The sequence below is a fragment of the Ambystoma mexicanum genome, chromosome 8 (assembly GCF_040938575.1).
Source record: "Ambystoma mexicanum isolate Mex_15411 chromosome 8, UKY_AmexF1_1, whole genome shotgun sequence".
In the NCBI taxonomy this organism is placed as follows: domain Eukaryota; kingdom Metazoa; phylum Chordata; class Amphibia; order Caudata; family Ambystomatidae; genus Ambystoma; species Ambystoma mexicanum.
The window spans coordinates 957,877,078-957,901,589 of NC_090929.1; positions in this window are offsets into that span (position 1 = coordinate 957,877,078).

Consider the following 24,512-nt stretch of genomic DNA (forward strand, 5'->3'; position numbering starts at 1 on the left):
TTAGCCAATGAGGAGGCTCGAAGCGGGGCCATCCCCGCTCTGAGTCTCCACACAGTAATTTTTTCTTTTTTCTTCACCCTTTCCCTGCACACAATCCCCTCACCACCCTCCCAACCCCACTTACCTTCGTATTTCTCCTTTTCGGGAGCAAACGCGGTGGGAACACTTCTGTCCCCGCGCATCCGCTCCCGATGGTCGCCATTGAAAGGGAAAACAGACTCCGTTTTCCCTTCCCGGCGGCCATTTCCTTTGACATTTTTTTTTCTGTTCCATAATGCTGCAGCGTTTCAGAACAGAAACAATGCTATTAGTACCACGGTCTGGCGGGCTGGGGTACTAATAGCTATAAACCCCTTGCCACGGGGGCATTACTGAGTCAGGTAAGGCCCCAGGGCCTTCGTTAAGGCACTTGCTTCGCTCTGGCCTATAACTATGGGCCCGGGGCATTACCTGACTCCGGAATGCCCCCGTGGCTTGGGGTTTATTTCTTAAGTATACCACAAAAGTATATTACAAGCAGCAAGACCATTTCATGTAAACACAATACCTGATCCTATATACTTCTACAGAAAAGTGTGAACAAGGAGGTGTTGGGGCCTTTTTGGCAAAAGGGAATAATAAAAGGTGCTATTCAAGGGAAATATAGTAAGAAGCGGGGGTGCAATGAACTATAGACTATTATTTTGCAGTTGCTGATTATTTTTTTATTTTTTTAAAGTGACTACGGGTAAATAGTGACACCATGAGTGATCATGCACTTCTGTCCCTTCGGATAGACTGCAGATGGTTTAATCAAACAGCTCCCTGTTCTCTTGCTGCGATGGTGACCAACCATTCAGGTTCTATAATATGTTGTTCAGATATGAACATTGTGACATTTACTAGATATGTGTTATCTAAGAATGTACCTTTTTGAATTTTGATAACAAAATGCCTTAAAATTATACTTGCAGTATTCTCAGGGTTCATGCGCATGTAAATCAGAAGCCACAGGTAAGGTGTGGTATTTTAAACAGTGAATACATACAGAAGTGATCAGATTTAGACGCTTGGGACTTGTTTTTACAATTATAGTTCTAATGTGTTCTGTGTGTGTGTGAGAACAAATGATCACCTGAACTCTTAAGTTACACATGGAAACAGCAATATGTTCTACTGATTTGTATCAGGTAGTATGTGTAGTATGTGTATATACATTGTGGTATAATGTGTTCAAGTAACATTGTTGGAGAAGGGAGGAATATGCACGAGTCAGTACATACATGTTACATGTGTGCATGTGATGAATGCAAATGCATATCTGTTAGGCAGAAACCTGTGCAGTTCCCTTAGGGACCACTGCAACAGATTTACGACTACAGGTGTTGGCAGTAAACCCACTTGGTAGCAGTCTGTACCACCCAGATTTACCTGGTAGCTGCGGCTGGGCAGTCAGACTTCCCTCAAGAAGAGTTAGGCAGTATGCAAAGTATACACAATAGGCACTCAAATACAACGATACAAGCAAACACTGACCAGAGCTTTGGTATCAAAGTATATAATTATTTATTTAAAAACACAGTTTGAAACACTCCAGCACTCTTATTGTAAAATATTCTAAACACAGTTACTATTGTAATATATACACCCCCTTTTCCCTTATTGGATAAGTCACAGTAAAACACCACTTATTTTCATACAGAGGTGAGTGCTTAACTAGATTGCACTCCAATAAATTTGTGAGAAAGGGAGGGAGAAAGACAGAATATGGAAAGGTACACCACTCTAAGGTTCAGGAACACAACAAGCAAGGCAGAAGAGCAAAAGTCACTGGTGAGCCAAAGTCCAAAGGCTGGGCCCACTCTTAGAGAGAGCAGAGCACAAATGCGCCCAAGATCACACAGTTACATTAGGCTTAGAAAGTCTTGCAGAGGGTTCAAAAAGTGTTTAGAGAGGCTTAGGAAAGTTTAGCCAGGGTGTCCCAGGCTAACCCAGGTTCGAAAGCCAGGGGCTAAATCTACCCCGTACAGTCGGTAGCAAGGGGAGCCAGGCGGGACACGGTACCTTAAGTGGGAAGGATCCTCCAGCGGTGGCAGTTGGTCCTGGTAGTGGGTGCAAGTTGCGTCGTCATCCAGGGGAAGAGAAGATCTCAACTTGGAGGAAAGATGAAGGTTGTTGCACTACCAGGGCAGAAACCAGCCGCAGAGTTTTCCGGTTAAAGGTGGTACCTTTGTTTCGCGGTCGTGGTAAAACGTGGTAGCCCGGTTGCGGGAGTGCTTGGCACGGGCAAGGCGGCCACGAGGTACATCGGGAAAGCGAAAAGACGGTGAAACTGGTTATCCCCACCAGTCAAATGAAGAAGACTCTCCGGCGGGAGATCTCCTCTGTCGTTGGGAAAAGTGGTGAGGCAGTCCAGCAGGGCTCCACCGGTAGTGGTGTCGTGGCAGGTCGGCTCAGCTTCTCCCTCGTCGGATTCTTAGGTCCTGTGGTGACTTCTGAAGTTCCAGTCCCCAAAGCCCTGCTTTTATTCAGCAAACCCCCATTCACTCAGCCTAGCTGTCACTCAAACATGCTAAGTGGTGAGCCGGCCGGCTCACCACTTGGGCCAATCAGGATGGAGTGCGACTTGAGTTGCCTAGGCAACTCAGTCCAGGGTGCCTAAATGTCCCTCCACCCCTCCTAAGTACCCCAGACAGAGTGGCACCACTTTGGAGGGCTTCTGTGGAGAAGCCCGCCAAAAAGTGGAACAAAGGGCTCGACTTGGGTTGGAGTCACAGAAGAGAACACAAACGCCATTTTAGAATCAAGTTTTGGCAAAAAATACCAACCAGAGAATTAATATTAATTAAATAAACCGGCGGTATGTTCGAGGCTAGGATAATTAATTAAATAAAGGTAGTAGCCTAAAACAATGGGAAATCCCATAGGAAAATATTTGCGGTTGAATATAAAAAGTAGTATCCACTGCCACCAGCCAAAACTCGATCAGGGGGGACGGAGACGTGCCCCCTCGCCTAACATACACCGGGGCAATTGAATTGCCCCAGCCAGTACGTCCACAATATGATGGTTTGTACTGGTTCTGTTCAGAATTTAAGACTAGTAAAGTCAATGGTGACTTTACATGCCCTGGGAGACAGTAGTCAGTCCCAGGGTATGGAGTCTATACTGGGGGGTCACTATGACACCCCTGTGTTATTGCACGGAGGGTGCTGTGTAACACACATCACAAAAACACATGAAGCCCTATGGAGTAAAAGACCCCATTAAACACATCTAGATTCAAAGAAACACACTCAAATCAGGCCCAAGAGTGAGGGTAAACGAGTCTCACTCTTGGCAGGAGAAAAAAATAAACCCCAATAATCCAGCAAAGCTGCTGGAGGACTCACTAGGTTAGGAAATTCAGCCTAAACAGAGAATTCTCCCTAACAATATCATGTTGATATAGCTAATGTGTACGTTAATAAGGGGAGTGTTTAACACATGATGTACATAAGAAATATTACCCGAGCAAGGGAATCATTACCAGGGCAGGTAATGTCCTGAGCCAGGTAGAAGCCCAAAAAAATCGAGGGCTTTATCGATAGCCAGGGCATTACCAGCCCGGTAATGTCCCCCCTGCAAGGGTAATATTGCTTTTAGTATCCGGGCACATTGTACTGGGATACCAATAATGTTTTTTTTTTTAATGTTGAGAAAGGACATGTATGCCGTTTCTCAACTTAAAAATAAATCAAAAGAAGATGGCGACCATGGGTCAGATTTGACAAGTCGTTTGTCGGGACACACCGGGGACACTACTGTTCCCGGCACCGGCGGGCCACATGGAAGCAGAAGGTAATTGGAGCACTGATGGGAGGGGGCGAAATGTGTGGAAAAGCGGGAAGAGAGTTGGGGGGATTGGGATACGGTGCGACACTCAACACTTCACTCATTATCTGGTGGAGGAAGATGGCGGCACCAGGTCTGAGGAGGGTCGGAGCTGTAGCTTTACTGTTTTGAGCCTCCTCTTTGGCTGGGAGGCCAAGATCAGGCCCCCGCCGGGTACTAAGTGACCTTTATGATTATAGGAATGTGTACATCTTGTGAAAAAGGCATATTGTTCACTTTGTTAGTAATAACACCATATTAAATTTAACAATCGGTCGCACAGAAATAAACCACAGTGGAAAAGTAAGAGCAAAGAGTGGCAAGGTTTACTACCCTGTATTGGGTGCCATCAATATTTTCATGTTTTCAAATTCCACTAAAATAACAATGGGAAATGCTGAGAGTTTGTAAAATGTGCTATATGTGTTAACTTTAGTGCATAATACTATATAAGTGTAGTTGTGAATTTAATTAAAGCTTTAATTACTTAACACACCCTCACAGTTTTATAGCGTGAAACTGAGTGGCACATTACAATGTGGCCATGGTTCCTGAGTGTGTGCACATGCATTTAACACAAATAGGTGCAGAAGAGTGTTTCTGTATGTTGATTGGTTCTATTTCAGGCAGGGATGGTGTTTCATATTATGTTGTGCATGGAATTATATTTTTCACAAAGGTTTGTGGCTTGCATTTCAAACATATAAATGTGGCTGGTAACGAATGACTCCTGCCCTGCAGGAGAACAATGATGAGGAGAGGCCAAAGTGCCCACTCATCCTTCACACTTCTACAAACCAAAAGCCAACACAATTATAAAGGTAAAACAGGAGCAGTCAAGATATATACCTCCTTTGCCTTTTGTAAGATAGTGTGTGCTGGGTCTACAAAGTTACAAATGTAAGTAAAGTCAATTTCACTTCACAGTTCTTGGAAACAGTAGTTTCAACAAGAGAAGGTATTTAAATCTTTTGGAAATCAGAAAGACTTCCCTGTGTCACTGCACTGTAGGTGTTGTGTGACACAATGTAAACAGATGATGCCTATGGAGTTTGTCAGACTCCAAAACCAAAAGAAACAAAGTGTTCAAATCACAGGAAAATACTTGAGAGTGCTGGGGGTCTCTAATGTAGAAGGGAATTAGCACATTTCTGAGAATTCTCCCTAACAATTACAAAAAGCGTGAACGACCATGGGCAGTGTGGCAATGTATGAAATTAGATCACAGAGTGCAGGGTGGGGAGTGCTGGGAAACAGTGGCTGTCCAAAGGTTCAGAGACAGATCAAGGACAGATAGAACAAGTTAAGGGGAGTCAATTGAAGAGGGACCAGTGGTGCGTTGAGTTCCAGGGGGCATGAAAGCATTAAGCAGAAGGAGGGAAGAGAGGGAAGGTTATAGGCAGTCTGTGTTTCAAAACTTTGCTTAGGGGGGCAAAGGAGGGGACACAAAAGTTCAGGAGGAAGCTGCAACTGTAACCAAGTCTGTTAAGATCAAGAAAAAAAGAGATGTGAGTTTTGGTGGAGTGGTAAGTGAGATTAGGGTGTATGTTCATAAAGTTCGTAAGGGTGAATCTTGCATCATTCATGGTGGAGGTTATGAATTAGTGAAGTTTGAGTTTTCAGTTAAAGAAGAAGCCAAGGTCAAAAGCCTCGGGTAGGGCAGGAGGAGGTCTGAGGGAAATATATAGAAGAAGTCAAGACAGGTGAGGCTTTAGTGGCAGTGAGTTAGACAACTTCAGTCTTAGGAGAGGTCAGTATGAGAGAATGCAGTGTCATTCTGTGGTGGAAAGCCAAGGCTAGCAATTCACCCACACAACCATATGCAACCACTCGCCTACTCAAAACAAGGCGGACCCATTGTCTTTGCCAATGTGCCACTTCCCTTTTTCCACCTCTTGTATTCATATGTGGTTGTGTCCCGTGCATGCAATTTTCAACTTTTACAGAACGGTGTAAAAAAATAAGAGTAAAAACGTTGCCTTTTCATTTTATTCTCTGCGCTTTAACAAAATATTTCAATGCACGCTTTGAAATGGCATTTAGTTTGGACTGCATGAGAATGTCAAGCAAGCACAAAGCATGTGGCCTTTGAAGTCAGAGAGTGTGCTCTTTCTCTGACTACAAATGGCAGCAAAATACCATGCAGTGTAAAAGGAAGATGGAAATGACTACACTTTGCTTTCATGCCTGCCTTTGCACTTCGGGGCTTGCAAAATAACCCCTTTAATGTTGCGTTAATTGTCAAAGCAACATTGCAATTCACTCATTTTTAATAACATGGACACAAGTGGTGCATTGCTCATACATCTTGGGGAGGCAAGTTCAATCACATCACTGAAGCATGTGGCAGTTCATGTCGGGGATGTCTCCATCAAGTGCTGAGAAGCTTAACTGTAAAGGGCACGGGTTTAAATGCTGGGATCGGATTCGTCCTGTTTTGGCATCATACTGCACAGAGGCATCACCATGTTGTCCCTGCACTTAGCTCTTTGTGGCAACGTAACAATTTACTAATGAAGGGAAGATGGCAATGAAATACATAACAGGATTAGCAGTGAACAAATACTTGGACGGCTGTTATAGCGGAGCAAAAGGACAGCCATCTTTAAATCTGTGAGTCAAAACATCCCTCGCTATAGTTTACCAACGATAAAAAACACTGATTTAGATTTGCACTTACTTTATCTTAAAATTGTGCCCATGTTAGGTATGACAATCTAGGCCGGTCCGTGGTTTTCAGCAGGGGGTCAAGTCCTAAAAAAAGAAGTTGGTGGACTCATTAGCAAACGCAAAATGATGTTACGTGGCCAGAAATTAGCATATCAAGGTGATTTCATTGAATTGGCTTTTCATAACCACCCAAATTGCACAGGACAAATGGTATTCGCCTTTCATAAAATCAACACATACACCAAAACAAGAGAGGCCACCCTCTAGAAAAAAAGGGGGTGGACTCTGTCCACCGGCATCTACCCTCGATGTGATCCCTGCTTTTAAACTGCACTCCAGAGGTCAAATTATAAAAACGTTGGCCTTGTGCAAAAAATGGATCAAATGAATTTAGCACCAATTTTGCTTCTTTGATAATACGGAAGGGAGCAAATAGGTGTAGCCGCAATTTATATTATCTAAAAATGTTTTTACTACGGCAAAAATCGTTTTTTATGCCCTGTATCATGGAAAAAAAATAATTGAACACATTTCTTTTTATGTTATGCAACAAAAAAATGCAAAAACAGCCCGATTATCTTTTGCCCTAGTGCAAAGGTTTTTAAATAGCAGGGATGTTGACAATCTGTTTGCTCCCCCTTATTATCTAAGCATGTGCTCAATCTGGAGCACTGGAGCAAATGCCAGATAATCCGTTTCCCTGGGGTTTTCTTTTTCCACAATGTAAATATTTGACCGCAAATACTGGTATAGGGTTGAGTTTCCTAAACCAGCGCCCTGTCTTTTGCCCTGCTTGCTTCGTGGCTTTTTACTGTTGGATCTAACCAAAGTGCTTAAGTGAGATGCAAATCCCTTGATGTGCAAAGGTTGTTGAGCCTTCTTGTGACACCTTGCACCGTTTCATTCCGAGGGCATGTAGCCTCATCCGACCGTCTGCGAGGAGCCCCCTCTCCAAGCAGACAGAATTTTCATTTCGGAAAGTACACCGTGTCAGCACTAAAATACAGCATGGCACTAGTCCTACTGGTTTTGTGGGACATGGGCGTGGCCATAGACTATCCTGGCACACCTGTCTGGGAATCTCAATAAGCACAGTGAGCCAGGATAAGCTCTGTCCAATGTGACAGTGACACCTGAAGGTAATACACATCCTGACCATTTTACTGTGAAGTAGCTTGCAGAATTGTGATTGTGGCAAATGCTGCTGATTAGGTGGCTGGCAAAGGTGTGAATAGATGCACACCAGTGCTGAGTCATCCATTCCTGACACCATTTCCCCATGAATGTGAAGAGACTGATCATCTGCTTTGCTGATGCATGGAAGAGGCGTCTCTCAAGGTCCAGCGTGATGCTCTCCTAAAGTACAAGCCATCTTCTTACCTGGTTTTTCTTTTCATCATCTCCGCCTCTTAGATAGGCCTACACACAGCCCTCCCACACTGACGCCCAGCCACTCTCGAGTTCCAGAGAAAGGCATCTGACACCAGAAGTTGATGCTGATCATGATAATACTAACATTGATGATCCATTGTCTTCTTTTATAGTGCTTTATGCTAGATTCCTCCATCATCTATGCACTGGATACCAGGTGTAATTGTTACCCCCATTTGAATGGTCCCCAATTAGCTTAACATGAGAGGATTAAAGTTTATCCTTCTACAGGATTTACAAAGTTTAAGCTACCCACAGATCAGAGACCAGAATTATACTCATTGTCACACCTAAGGTCCTGCCTAGTTCTCCACCACATTCCCCTTGGGATCTTTCATTCAATAAGGGCACGGGGAATAGATCTGTTAGGAGGGATATTGCTCTCCCGAAGAGTGTGCAGCGTTTTGTGGCTCCTTTCTATTCGCGCTGGCAGCTGCCCTGGACGATCGCTGCAGTGGTATCTAGGGGAGGCAAAGCGGACTACATTACCCAGAAAACCTGCCTCTCAATGTAGTTCAGTATCCAAGCATGGTGCTTCACTTTTGCTCGGGCACGCCCCTTTTTGGAATATGAGCTGCAGTAGCCCGTGGCTCGCGGCTTCTGATTACCGTTACCTTGGCATTTTGTGAAGTCTTTGTTTCTCTCGAAACTGCTTTCCCATGTATCAGACCCTGTTTTTCCTCCTTACGGACTTCCTTCTGGTTATTCCTTAACACTGTGTTAACCCCGTGTACCAGGACCTTCGTTTGGTAAAAGGACTGATCTGGATCTCATTTCGTTCGGCTACCGTCTGCCCCTCAACCCGACCTCATTGCCTGCTTCCGGACTGCCTGTCTACTGTTTTGCCTCATTGCTGCCCGCATGTGTACCAAACCCGTTGGCCTGCTAGAAGACTCTCCTTTCACGGAACAATTCCTACCTGCATTTCATCTGGAACAAGTAATTCTCCTGCCGAAAACACAGCATTCCGCCTGCTGCTGTTTTCAAACTACATTTTCACTCGTGCTGCGAAACTACAGATCCCAGCATCCATCTGGTTAGCTGCTGATTCAAGTACTACGGACTGCATGACTCTGTACTCTGTGTGCTGCCCATTTGGTGACTTCCTAATTCTGACTCCTGCTTCCTTGCATTGATTACTAGCATCAAGTGCACACAGGACACTCTGCAGTAGCTGCACCTTCCCGTATCTAGTGCGCTCCTCGTGTCGTCTGGGTACAGAACCCTATACTAACCTTCCCTATTTTTTGTTTTACACTATCGTCGTTTTCTGATACTTTGAATTTGTACACCTCTCTTTACATCACTGGGTGGTCACCAGATTATTCTGTCGGGATTTCAGGACAGTTTAATTCAGGTATTCACATAGTGGGGGGTTAAAAGGTGGCTCCTCGTGGTGTCTGTGTTACTTACCTTCTGTCTTTATTCTTTCAGCTGGGTCCGTGGCGGTGCGTTCTCCCCGCTCTTTTAAGTGATCAGTCACCTTGATTGTTACACGCATACAACAGGGTGTCATATCATTGAAAAGGTCTAACATCCCTCATAGAGAGGAGGCTCGGTTGGAGGCTCCACACCGAGCTCTTCAATCAACACTTATTGATCCGATTCCTAGAAGTCCTGGCTCACTGGCTTTTGTGCTCCCCCGACTGGTGAGTAACACTCATGAGCTATCCAGCCAGAAATACAATATATGGGTTTGAGATCTCCCAATGAAGATTTGACAGCCAGAGCCTGGCAACAACTGAGGATCCTGACCAGGAGGTATGGCCTATGCTGCCATGTTGCTTTTAGCAATAACTTGTCTTCATTTGACCATTTCTCAATTTTAGACACCTGTCCCTCACAATACAATCTTGGGAAATGGTATCATCGGGACTAAATCGAAGGTACACTACTGTCGTGTATATGACACTAAATGCTCATTATAGCGGTGCTCAACTGCAGGATCATTTCTCATCCGACTAATCAGTCACCTGTTAACTGCAATCTTAGTGCTTGTGTTGGCCAAATACAACATTTGGACTGTAAGTCTGGTATTGGGCATGTGGGTAACCCCTGATATCGCTTACAGCCTATAAGGTTTTCCTGTGTGGCCTGTAAACACTGGTAACTTACAATTGATTGTATGGGAAATAGTTTGCAAATCTTGCACAACTCAGCCTAAAGACCCTTGTTTTCACCGTTTGGCAGTGCAACTAATGGTCTTCACTCTGATAATATGGTTTGCTGTCTCTGAAAATACCTTACCATACTCAAAGGAGATAGGCCCGGCATGGTGCTGCGAGCGTTCGAGCGCCTTGCGTGAGACTCCAAGCAGAGTGTGGGGCGGGCAGACGCAATGAGAAAAATAGGGGGTGGAACATGCAGAATGGGGATTAACATGTGAAAATGTGGGTGTGTTGATAGGCGGGCCACGGTGAAGCAATCCCACGCCCATACCAGGGCAAATAAACACGTGTTGATGGATTTGTATTCTGAACGTCGGGTTGCAAAAAAGTACACGCAAATCCTGGTACACTCCTGCCACCTGATAGCAAGCGTAAACTCATGCAATACACACCAATCAAAACAAATCCAGCCACGATGAATCCAGCATTTATCAGAGTGTTCATGAAGGAGGAGGATGGCCAGGGCCCGGATATTCAACCACCGTACCACCCTCTTTGGGATGGTTGGTGACCAGGTCTAGGGCAGGTACAGGTTCCCCCCATATCATCCTAGACCTGGTCAGGGAGTGGGGAGATGGGCTAACATCACACACCATGTGTTCCGAGGCCCATAGCCCCCTACAAAAAATGCTCAATGCCTTACATTTCATGGCAACTGGATCCTTCCATCGGACCATTGCCATAGTCGGTGGCATCTCCCAAGCCACACAGTCATGCTGCCTACAGCAGGTGCTGGCGTTCATAACTACATGACCTTCTGTGCGCCACCACATCTATATGCCAAGAACACCGGCAGGAAGACAAATAGTAATGTAGGACTTTTATGTTGTGGCATGCTTCCCACAAGTGCTTGGAGCAATAGATTGCACCCATGTTGTGTGACTCCCCCCAGATTGACAGAGCACATATGCCACAACTGCAAACATTAGCACTCATTCATTGTTCAGGTTGTGTGTGATGCTAAGGGCTTCATAACTGAAGTGTATTCAAACTATCCAGGAAGCACACACAACAGTTACATATTCCGGATGTCACCACTACACCGAAACCTTGTAGCTGGCAAGCATGGGAACGCATTGCTCATTGGTGAGTATGAACAGACATGCAAATGTATGCACGTTGCACACTTACCAATAGACACTGGCAACAAATGTAATGACAACCATGTATACATTTACAGGAGACAGTGCCTACCCACTGAGCACATTCATGATGATGCCCATACGGAATCCCACCACACCAGCTGAGGTAAGGCACAAATACTGCCCCTGTAGTGACGAGGGACATTGTGAATCGCACATTCAGAGTGCTTAACTCACGTTTTTCCTCCCTTCACCATTCTGGTGGTGTGTTGCTATTAGCACCATCAGTTGTGTGCAGGATCATTGTGGCAGCATGTGTCCTGCACAATGTCGTTACACGTTGTGTTGTCCCAGTGGACATGCTGGTGGCCTACCACCCACACCCAAAGGAATGACCCTTGTGCATGGCTGGCCAAAGAGAAAGTGGAGAGGCTGCACGTACAAAGCTGGTGCAATCCTACTTTACACAAAATCCTGCCCCTGTGGAGTGCCCACAATCAATCCACATCCCAGGTGCCATTCATTGATGACCATGGGTCAATCCTCCATGTCCAGAAAAACACCCTGAGAATGTTCCCCTGGGTGGGCAACATTTTGTGCTTCCATTAGACAAAAAACAACATGAACAAAGTGTGGCCAATTTAAAGACATGCAAGTGGGAGCATAACACCATTACCACCATAGTAAGCATGGAATTAAACCACTACTGAGGCACAAAACCATCACTAATGTCAAAGAAAATATCACCCGACCTATGTGTTGCCAAAGATACATGCAGCAACTTGCCAACTATCAATTATGAGCAGCTAGGCATTCATGGATTCCAAAAGTATAATTTCCACCAATCCCCATAAACCCAATGAAATAGGGTTGCAAACCTGTGTGAGAATGTGCATGCCAGGCATAAATGTATTCTTGTTGCTGTGAGCACAAAAGCAGTGGTGTCAGGATGCACATGTGACATACATGCAGCCAATATTGAGAGAAGGCACCCCATATAAAAAAAAAACACACTGAACAGGATACAATTGACAAGTGAGACAAATTGATTGACACACCGAAATGGACACAGTCACAGATGCAGCAAGTAACATAGACATTCCATAGAAAACTCAACAGTGAGTCATGACCATAAGCAGCATGGCACTGCACCATTCAACAACACAGTCACAGCAACTGCAAATGACGGTCTAACATGAGACCACAAGTAGTAAGGCACAGTAGAATCTTGAAGCCAATTAACACATGCAAGGAAAGACATGGACCCACAATGCGTGTTACACAACAAAAAGACATACACTGGCCAACCCATCCCCTGACCACAACAATGCACATAAAATGCAGTGTCATCAAAGTAGTCATTTTGAATATCAAAAACTATAGAGCTACACAATGCACTGCAAGAGAAATGAACATCTCACCTGTTTCCTGTGCATGTATATAACTGCAAATATCCCCTCCATCCTATCACCCACCACCTCATGACAGATGGATCTGCAGAGAAAGACAAATCAATGTCAGCACAGCCAACAGATCCATGCACCCAAACACACAGCAATATGTGCCCCCTGAGTGACATGCAAAAGATGCAAACAACTCAAATACCGACCATCAACATGTGTCCTGGAACACATGAAGCCAGATCAACACACTGCATGCACATCCATCACACAAAACACACACACTGACAAACACCCACCCACATCCCACACACTGCCTGAACCCCAAAGTGCCATGCAGTGAATGGCCATGTCACACTTACCCCATCTTCAAACTGATGGCACATACTCAACACACACATATGGCAACAGTCAGCATGACAATGATTGGACCCACAAAAAGTACATCAACGAGATCACTAAAAGGCTGGATAACCCTGAGAGTATTTCCCATGCCATGACATGCCACACTATCATCAGCGTAGTACTGGGACAGTTCAATGAACACTGGCAGGGGAGACGATGATGCAGAGCCCAAGAATGTCTGAACCCAAAAACTCACCAATTGGACTACAGACAGGATCTTGCAGAAGCAGCACTTCACATAAGCAGATGTCAGACCGGAAGGCTGGGCACTGAGGTAACTGGCATGAAACACACAAGCAGACATGACAAAGCAATGAGAAACAGAGACAAAAGACAAATGCATGAGAAAGGGAGCAGGTAACTGGAAAGTGCAAGGTAATGCAGACTTTACTGCTTGCATTGGGTGAAATGTGCATTGAATTGAAGGTAACATTCACATGTACCCAGCATCTGTCAACATGCCACTGTAATCCCTATTGTGCACCATGCATGGCACATGCATGGCAAATAAACCCTGCTCAATTTAGTGTGCCTGGTGTCTGTTGACAACATAGCATCTCAAAGATGTGTATCAATGGTGACTGCACAAAAAGAACGGTGAACCCTGACCAAGAAAGGCTAAATACTGTCTTCCGTGTACATGAATCAATATTAGTGAATCATTGTATGGGATGCCATGTGTTAGATAATACACATGTGAAAGGTGCAAGGAAAGAAACACCATTACCACCATTAACATGTGTCACAGGCCACAAACAGCTGGTCCTGCCACCCTCCTGACAAATCAACAAGATATGCCCTGCCTTCAGAGATCGCCTACCCACAACTACGATCCTGCAACCTGTGGCATCATGATATGAGTACGAAAACAGCATGCACAGACACATGACCATAAGAATACCATGTGACACATGCACCCATGAACGTGGACCCGTGCCCCACAAAACAAGTTAAACAAAAGTGAATGCACACAGTGCCAGACTCCCTGCTAAACACCACACCACAAGTGACACCCTGAGTTCCCTTCACTTACCTGTACAGGGTACCCACCTGGCCTCAATACACTGCATCCCACCGGAAAACACATCCTCACATTGTAAAGACATGTATTGCAACAACTTATAGACAGTGGAGATCCATGACAACCATTTATGAAATCAGAAAACAGGCATAGACCACCAAGTGTAGAAGGACCGTAGGGTGCAAGAGGGAGACAGGACACACATTGAGAATTGCCTAGGAGAGGAGAGTAGCACAAGAGAGAGAGAGAGAGAGAGAGAGAGAGAGAGAGAGAGAGAGAGAGAGAGAGAGAGAGAGAGAGAGAGAATTGAAAACCATAGCAAGGAGTACACTGTCTGGAGTGAAGATGGAGATGGACATGCCCAACATCACTAGGGAGGATGATAATGATATCAATACCTCCGGACGTACCATTATGGCATGAGATCACGGAAGGCACTAAGAAGGAAAATATCCACATGTAGAGGCCATGAAGGACAAAAGTCGAGGGTGGTGAAGGACAGACTGCAAATAATAAGCACATGTGTAGGGTCAATCAGTAGCCCTATCTCACACAAACCAAGGCAAACAATAGATTCTGGCATGCATTACACAACAAGACAAATGTACCCCATGTCCATGGAACTAAGGCACTGTAAGCATATACCCCTACCCTTCATCAGCCAACATATACCCCTGTTGGACAACACAGAAAATGGAAATGCAGCTGTACATTCACCCCAACACACCACAACCCTGAATGAGACTGCCCCAGTAAGTGTACATGGATTACAGGGCTAACTTGAACCTGACACAGGGACACCAGATAAAGCCAAGCGGCGGGAAGTATAGTATGTCAGACATGCATGCAACTACATTGTGCGGATGCAATGTACACAAACAGATTGTGGCAGTAAACATGTAGTAGAATTTAAAAACAGAAAACATGTAATACACACCAGTGATGATAACCAACAGTACAAAAACATGTAGAAAAAGTCACCATACTAGGTAACACAGAAGCAGTCAGTCAGAGGTACACGTGCATGTCTGCCAAAACCAACATGCATCAAGTGCAACAAATATATCCTGTGGAGTCAATGCACACAAATGTCCACAACAGAGTCAACAGAGCCCATGTTATGAAGCGCTGCAGTGTAGAATGTGCATACATGCTTATCAATGTGAATGGGTCATGGTGACCAGTGAGCTGGCTGGGCGGGACATGTAAGTGGAGAAGGAATTGGATTTAGAATTGCCAACGGTCAAAGAGTAGTGTGCAGAGGAAGAACACCTGCAGGGCACAGTATGAAACATAGGGACGGTGGGAGTAGAAGGGTGGCATCAAGGAGACATCACCACGGTCAGTGTGGCAAGTGTCAGAGAACAGAAACCCCCAGAATTCAGAAGCACCAACAATGCATGTGGCCAGGCAGTACCCGCACCCAAACAGAATGAAATACTTATCATGAGGAATGCGACAGTAGTTCTGCACAATCACATCCAAGCATGCTGTCAGCGTCATGAGTGCATCCACAGAAACAAGCCACTGGCATAGAAGTGAAAATGCACATACACACACATGCATGTGTACAGACACAAATCAACACAGGCATTCACTGTGACACAAGGTGAACCGCACCAGCTGATCAAGATGTGTACTGCATGCAGAAACCATGGGGAACAATTACACTGGCAGAACATGCAAGACAGTGCACATGCTTACCTGCTGACTGAGCCAGCATGATGTGATTCCTGCATTACCTACACCAGAAACTGTGCATCCAAATGGATGACAGGAGGTCCAGTGCCTGGCAGAGGGCATGGGGAGTTGGGACGTCAAAGGGTGCAGAGTGTATCCCTGGAAGTGCAGTCACTGCCTCATTTCGAAGCACTGTGACAACATGGGGCACGGCATTATAACAGCCATAGTACAGTACCATACACGCTGCACACATGCGTCAATATTCACGCAACACAATGTTACCTACACATGTCATCCCGTCCAACACAATGCAACCATGGCTGTTGACGTCACTGAGCATGGCTGCTTATCCAGCACTCCATACGTCATGTCCTTGAGAGGGCAACATTGCGTGTATGGAATAAAATGCCATTTTGTGGTCCCCTATAACTTTGCCTCCCCTTAACAAAACCCCACCAAACCTCGCAGAATCAATCTGACAGGGCCATATACTTATTTTGCAAAGTGTTGTGAGGATTCGTCCAGGGGGGTGAAATTATGAGCAACCCAAAAAATGTTCTTCCTATGGGTTGATCAACTTAACCATAACTATAGGGCTGTTACCGCAGGCCCTGTAATATATGACTTTTGCCTTTTTTGTAACTTCAATCATTATTCTCATTGCAACATCCGGATGTGCGATCTGCGTTTACTGACATCTGAATACTCATTTTTACAAATAAAGAATTCTGTATCTGACACTGCACAATGCACAAAAAATAGTCTGGAGCAAATAGATGATTCTCAGAGAGATTAAATGAAGAGGTGAGACAAAATGGTCCACTTCATTCACTAGAGATCAAAGCACACACATTGAACAGATGCCTTCTCTGGCCACAGTAAACATACAGAGAAGACCGCCAGGTTCACTACTTCTAGTACTTGTACTGTCACAAAGACTTAAATGTAGGATTTAATTGTGCACTCTAATTATTTCATTCTGTTTTATGTTAATCATATCTTTGCAAACTTTTGGTTTTAAATGCAGTAATCGGGTGACTAACATTATTGGGTGTGAATAGGAATGCAATAATGAAACATCAATATAAAATAAACCTTTGCTGCAAAAGTAAACCCACTCAGCTTTTATCAGAGCCCCTGTCTTGTTCTGTGTCCTGCCTTCTCCAAGACTTCTATACTGAAGTGTATGTTCACGGTTCCATGTGATAATTCCGCCGCAAAAATATCGCGATACAAAAAAATTGCCATATTTTTGCGGCAAAATTCACAATTGACCATGCGGGGGATACCCCTGCACCATTTTTTAATGTGCGTGGGACCCCCCCCCCGCAACACCCGCTCCCACATAATATCCCCAATAAAAATATCGGCTATGGCGAACCAAACGGCCATATTTACGGCAATATTTTTGTTGGGGATATTAATACTTGATACCCTTGTAGAGGAGACCCCAGTCGTGGCCTGCACCCCTGCCCCTCGCTTTGAGGTGCCAGTAAAGTACTCGCCAAGGTATGTGATGTCCGAGGAGCAGCTGAACCAACAAAGGGCTGCAAAGGGCCTCTACCCTGTGTACATTAGAAGATCAATACCTCTTGAAATACCAGGCAACCCTGGGCAGCACGGTACCCGATCAGACAACCATACCAGCCGTTGATACGGAACGATGAGGAATGCCTACACACGGTCTCTGAAGAGACTCCAAAAGCCATAATGGAAGGCCAGTGGAGATGGAACAAGGACCAGAGCAGCTTCAAGAACGAACTGAAGGAGTACTGAAAGCATGCATGCCAGTACTGACAACTGCAAGGATAATTGTAAAGGACAAAGGGGAGAGACACTGTGAAAAACGTATGAGAATGGTGCCATGAGACAAGTTGGAAGCAACCGCCTTATTGAATGTGTGAAAATAAGCTTGAAACGCAAGATGCTAAGTAATCGATTCTGCTTGCAATGCTTAGTAGAAGTTAGAGCGGCAAGCGCCGACTGTATACATCTACCTCAATGCAGCACAATGTACACGTGCGACTCCATTTTGTATAAACAGAAGTACTCCCAGGCGGCCAAGGCTTGACTGGCCAAGTTTCATATCCAGGCCTAAGCTGACGAAAGCAGCGGGATTGAAACTTAACAAAGGATGGCTCATGCCGGGATAATCGAGGTCAACCAGAGAAGGGGAGGTGAGCATGAGCTGACGAGGCTCCAACTTCAGAGCATGCCAGCCCGCCCATGACGGTCAAGATAAGAGAGGCCCATGCAGGTGGCTAAGCGCATACAGAATTAAATGCACAAAAGGTTGGAAACTGAAGCAGATTCACGGTGGACCAACACGTGACCAGACAGGCGCCAAGATGTACCACCGCCTGATGTCATCCAGACCAGAGGGTGCCATAACTTTTCCTGATAAGAGACTACAGATCCGAGGCCATACCCAGCCAACTAATTGACACATAGCCCTAAACCACTGATTGATGGAAGGGAGGCAGGGTGAATATTGGGACACTAGGCACCTGGGTGTCTATTCTGCATGCTGCTAATTAAAATTGAGTTTTATGTTTAGGGGTGTAACTTGCCCAATCACAAGGGACCATGTAATCTAGGGTCTATAGACATTGTAACCAATGAGACGTCGTACTTGTAGTGACGACAATCACGTGTGGTGTAGAGGGAAGGGCGTAGACACCAACCCGATAAGAGTTATCCAATCCACTTGCATTATTTCCATATACAGTCATAGCACCTATACTTAAGTTACCTTTCCCAACCAATTGTATTGCATGATGATTTTTTGTAGAATTAGACGTCAATGATGACAGATTTTGCCCATGAAAGAGGAAGTTGGACTAATGGTCGGGGAAGTCGGGGTGAGGCAGATGTTTGTGATGCTGCTGATTTCCATAAGCTGATGTATGTATCATTAAACGGACTTCCCTTTGCCAATTTACTGAGTCCTGATTATTGATACTTGCCGGAGTATGTGAATCCAGCACTCTGTCCTCGCATGGTGCAGCTTTCTTGTATTACTCATTTTTGAGGGTGAGTGCTGACCAATGGGCCCGTCAGTAATAACCTCTCCTCGTAAACACTTGGTAGCTTGAGGATGGTTTCGGCCATCGATTAGTGATAATCGATTGATATAGTTATAAGACACCTTTTAAACCAACGGCACGAAGTAACTCTGGGCCTTCGGTTACATCACGAATCCTTTCGCCATTCCGGATGTGTAAGCTGAGAAACTCCTCATGGACAATGATAGTGTAATTATTCCCAAAAATCTGCAGTGGGTCTGAAGGAACCCGCTTTTACAAGCATAACCCTTCTCATTCCCACGGGCTGCGGATCAGACAAAAAACATAAGAACTGGAAGAGGAAGGGGCGGTGATCCTGAAGTTCCAGAGAGGAAAAGAGTCGATTGGTGAGTGAAACAATGAAACTCGTTATCCTGGCAAAGGTCTTATAGGCCTTAGATTAAGAAGGGAAAGGTAACAGTGGGTGGCGGAGAAAAAATAACACAGCTAGATGCAGAAAAGACTGTATATATATATAGGGGGTAAAAGACCTGGTCACCTGAAGGAACTAGGGTAAGGAATACCGGGGGGGCACCCGAGACTAAAATCTGTAAGGAATACCGGGGGGGCACCCGAGACTAAAAACTGTAAGGAATACCGGGGGGGGCACCCGAGACTAAAAACTGTAAAGAATACAGGGGGCACCCGAGAGAAAAACGGTAAGGGATACCGGGAGGGCACCCGCGACAAAAACTGTAAGGGATACCGGGAGGGCACCCGAGACAAAAACTGTAAAATTCACCTTGTTCCTGCACTTTAAAGAGTGGTCAGAAGGAACTTGAACCCAGAGCCCACAGAGAGAGGGACGCTAGGCTACGATGACGTTTAAAGACGTCATAAAGGGGTAGTTCAAATCCCATGTTGGGGTATTAATTAGAAGGCAGGTATATGTATGACTAGCTGGTGTCTGTCTAGTATGTCAAGCGTCTGTCATATATGTCCTGTGTATGCTGAATGTGGAATAATTGTGTTATCAAATTAATGGCAATGCATTTTTGCTTTACGCAATTCTGTGAAGGAGTGGGAATCGCCACTGAATTGATGCATTTTGAGTAGAATTGTTGGTATAAAATTGCGAAATATTGGATTGGAGCTTGCGTATGTGGTGCTCGCTCATAATAGTGTTAGAACAGATATAATATTGTTTCGTCCTCATTCTATATGTTGGCCTATGCCCAGTCGCTTTGTGAGGAAATTCGTATTGAAAGGTCGTGACCTTAAGTAAATCAAGCATCCATTTTAGGTTAAAGCTGGCATTTTAGTTATTCATGCAAAGTCACCTTGTAGTCTAAAATGGCCGTCTCGTGTACTCTTGTTCTTGCTTTAACCTCTCCAACCTCTGTAGGGGAGTTAATGTCCAACCTGCCTTCAGTCTACATGTTAGGGTCATGTAGACCTTGTCCTTCGTTGACCTCGGGATCAGGGGATTACTTGAATCAGCGATGTTAACCTACAAGTATACAAGAACAATAACGCTATCCAAATACGACATGCGAAACATTTGTTTGATCTGTATTAGAGCAATGTGTAAAGAGTGTAACATTAAACTAAAGAATAATAGTGTGTGTTAGTAAATATGTTGAAAAGTAAACCGCATGCACGAGATATGTACATTAGGACACAAACCTGGCGCGACCCTAGCCCAGTATATAATTAACTTGTTAGAGGCTGGACATCATTATAACAAACTGTATAAATACCCTGATGTCCAGCTAGCAAATCCTGCTCACTGCTCACATTGAACCCTGCTGGTGGTCTCTGTGATGTATTGACGGCCAAATATCTATTTGTGAACTTTGTTCGATACAGTTCAGTTTTGTAATAAAGATTCTGGGAATCTTTACAAGCCCGTGTCGGTGTATTTTCCTTTGCATGGTGTAAAAGCCTTAATATTGTATTTTTCTGATTCCACAGATGGCGCCCGAATAGGGACCCTCAAGATCGACTTCGTCTCATTGAAGGTTGGCTCGGCTATCGGACTGGGATCGGACGGTGCCAACAGAAACGGCCACTCTGGACGAGAAGCGAATTCCTCGACAAAATTGCACAATCCGATCTCTGAACGGTGAGCTGTAGCGCGAGACGACATCTTGACGAGGGTCCATATATCGAGGTGGGTAAATTTGCCGAAAATCACCAGACACGTGGGTCCTTAGCATTGTCCTTAGTAACCCGATCGGGCCTCCCAGTCCTTTGGTCAGGTGAATCGTGTCCCGATTCTTAATTTAACCCTGACAATTTGAATTTGGCGCATTGTACTCGCGAGCACAATTACTTGACCAGGAAACACCAGAACTTTGATATACCTGGGAAATTGTCTGCCTGCTTTATGGCATTATTCGACAGTGACAGACAATCTTTGGAAGATAGCCGTTCCGCACCACAGGAGGGGTCGCCGGCATGTACTATGTACTGTAAGAAAGGCTTTGGTAGTATAGCATTTAATGACATTTGGCACAGACAGACCAGACATAATTCTAATCTTCGGTGGCCAACCAATGGTAGTTTTGAAATCCCTCGCATAGAATATTGAGAGTCTGTATTAGTAAAGAAAAAGGCTAAACCTGTAGCATTTGACGCATTGCATAGTTGGAAAACAGAAGCTTTGCAGCAACAAAAGAGTAGAGAGAAACATATGCGTAGACATATGACAGGTGTCGAAAAGGCACGGTTATATGATCAAAATAAACAATTGGAGTCAGTTAGGAACACGGACAGGGCGTTTCAATTAGGCATTCAGAAAATCTACCCTTCAAAAGATTTTCATACGTCAGATGAATTGATTAATAAACTTTTGCATGAACGACGGCCCGGTGCCTCCGCGCCACCTCCGTATATCCCTCCTCCTGGCGCTTTGCCCCTTCCCGTTGTTATTCCCCCTCCTATAGTTCCTCCGGTCCTCCCTGCTGTTCTTCCTGTTCTTCCAGCCGTCGCTCCTTTGCCTGCCCCCTTGCCTCCACCTGTTGATATTCAGAATGTGCCTACTCTTCCTCTTCCAAGTGATTCTGCATCGCTTGTAGTAGACCAGGGAGCGAGACCAAGGGTTGTGACTGGTAATACTTTGTCCCCAGACAAAAAGAATGAATTGATTGCTTGGGCTAAACATTGTATGGAGAAGGGTGAACAAGCTGATGATTTTCCACACTCGAAAATTTAAAAGGTATTCCTGAAAAAAATGTTTTTATTGAAGGATTAGGGACTCATTTGAGTATAATGTGGAATAGATTAAACAATGTAGATTTCCCACAAGGGTTACGGGATTTGAACGCCTTAGCATTGCCCAGAGATACTGCGGAGAAGGTATATGAGCATGTTGAGAGGATTTTTGAGTATAGGAATGAGTTGGAAGGGTTACAGAATGAGGAAGCAGATGGTGGTAGTTTAGGTATTATGTACTTACAGAAACGGTTTTCTCCTCGCCGTGAATTAAAAGGTGAGGAAGCGCAAATTTGTACAAAGGATGCGATAAGATGGACTTTGGATATGTCGATAACTCCAGATGAAGTATATGACACATATAGTCAGTATACATTAGAAATGCAAAAGAAGGTGATACAGGTGATGGTAGAGTACCTACAGAATGAGTGTGTAATGGGAAAGATTTGTTGTTGAGTGTTTATAAGAGAGCCTTTTTTTCGATTGATACTTCTTCCACTGCCTTAGCGCTTGATTTGGCTCTGTTGCTTAGTAAGCGTTCGGAGCTGCCTACTTCTCAGTTGCCTATGAGAGAGGTCCCTCCGACATTTGTCCCGAAAGTTGAGATAGCGGCCGATGCTGGACGAGGAATACTTGCGTTGGACATTCCTGCACATTACGTATCACAGTTTGATCAGGTCCCGTTTTCAAGACAGGAAGTGAACACCATAAAGCAATCTATTCCCGATGTAAGAAAGAATCCGACCGGGTTCTATAAAGAAATAGAGTCGGTCTTACAGTCGTCGGTGTTCACCTTAAGTGATATTGATTTATTATTTCCCGTACTCCTGCCAGTCGATTTGTGGAAACAGATTAGGACTATAGATGATATACCTGGTTTGGGAGATACATGGGATAACATGGTTAGGTTAGATAGGGAAAGACCAGCTGGCGAACGACCGCCTCAAGTGATATTAACCTTGCCTGATAGAATTATTGTAAAACTGAAAACTATATTTCCTGAAAAAAGAATCATTTGGGACAAGCTTACAGCCTGTGTCCAAGGAAAATCTGAGGGTGCTACCGATTTCTTCAATCGGTTCAAGCAGGTATTTTCAGATTTCAGTGGACAAGACTTAGGCACAGAGTCAGGGAAAAGGCTGTTTGTCGACAAATTTGTACGTGGATTGCTGCCTGACATCCAGTTACAGATTATGGCCCTCATTACGACCCTGGCGGAAATCGAAAAACGATGGCGGAAATGCAATACCGCCATCGAATACCGCTCGTTGCGACTATGACCCGTCACCGTAAAGTACGATGCCATTAGCGACACCGTAGTGAACGCCAATGCTAACTGCACCAAGTACGCGCACGCGCGCCATGCAAAACCGTAATTACCACCATGGCGCAACGGTACGCGAATTCTGACCCTAGCGGACATTTACATAACGCCATCAAGCATGGCGGAAAGTACCATTCCGCCATGGCGAGAAATACGGCATCGTGAACCAACCGTAAATGGCCCTACTGAGTGCCTGTACACCACACCCTGGCCACATTGCACAACTCCTCGTAGGTGCAATGAAGTCACACAATGCAACCAGTGAAATGCACAAGTCACCCACGCATGCCAACGAACAAATGAATGTAGGGGCTCCAAGTGCCTTGTGAGTGGCCATCCATATTTGGCATGTCACCATTGCCGTACTGATGCAGCACAGGCATGCGAAGGTTCAAGTACAGCAAAATGAACTGAAAGATGAGACAAAACAACAACAGGCCCCCATCGCCTGACACCAGTGCAAGGCAACATTCAAAGCAGTATCCTGAGGGAGACTGCACCAGCCCTGTACACATGCCAGTAAACAAACCAACCATCAGCATAAGCATGTACCACACAAGTTGGCAGAGTGACTGAGCAGCCAGGCTCATCTCAAGAGGGGCCAATGGGAGCTGCAGGGCAAAGATGGCACGAATACAGAAGCTATTCCAATGGACATGACCTCAGTCTCCCTCCAAGAAACGCACGCAAACACAGGCACCTGTGACCAGCCATTTCCTGATAATCACATAATTCCACCAATCCACCTGGCTGACCGGCATCTGTTACACAAAAGCTAATCCCCCGCCCCTAAGCATGACATCATTAAAACAGTCATGATGGCAGCCCCTATCCCTGACCTTACTGGGCTTCGTAGGCAAACGCGGCCAGTACAGTACCACGCAACTATACTCAGAAGCCGGAACCCAATGCAGATCTACTCACAATACATCGCTCCACAAATAGGAATATGCAACATTACTTGCAAAGAATAACGCTACACGGTTAACATCAGACTAAAATTTTAATGCACATCAAATTCACCAAGCCCATACAGCTATTAGGTCATAAACCCCGAAATAACTACATTACTGTGGGCTGCATCCGCAATAAATGACCAGCTACTCCTTGTGTGACGCCCTGTTCCTTCATGGTACACAGGGGCTACATTCACGTTCAAAAAGGCAACATGGAAGCGCCTAGAACCGCAGGCCCGTCCCATTAGGTAGGCACTAGTCCAGCTGAAAGGTAGATATGTTGCTCCTAGCCACTAGTA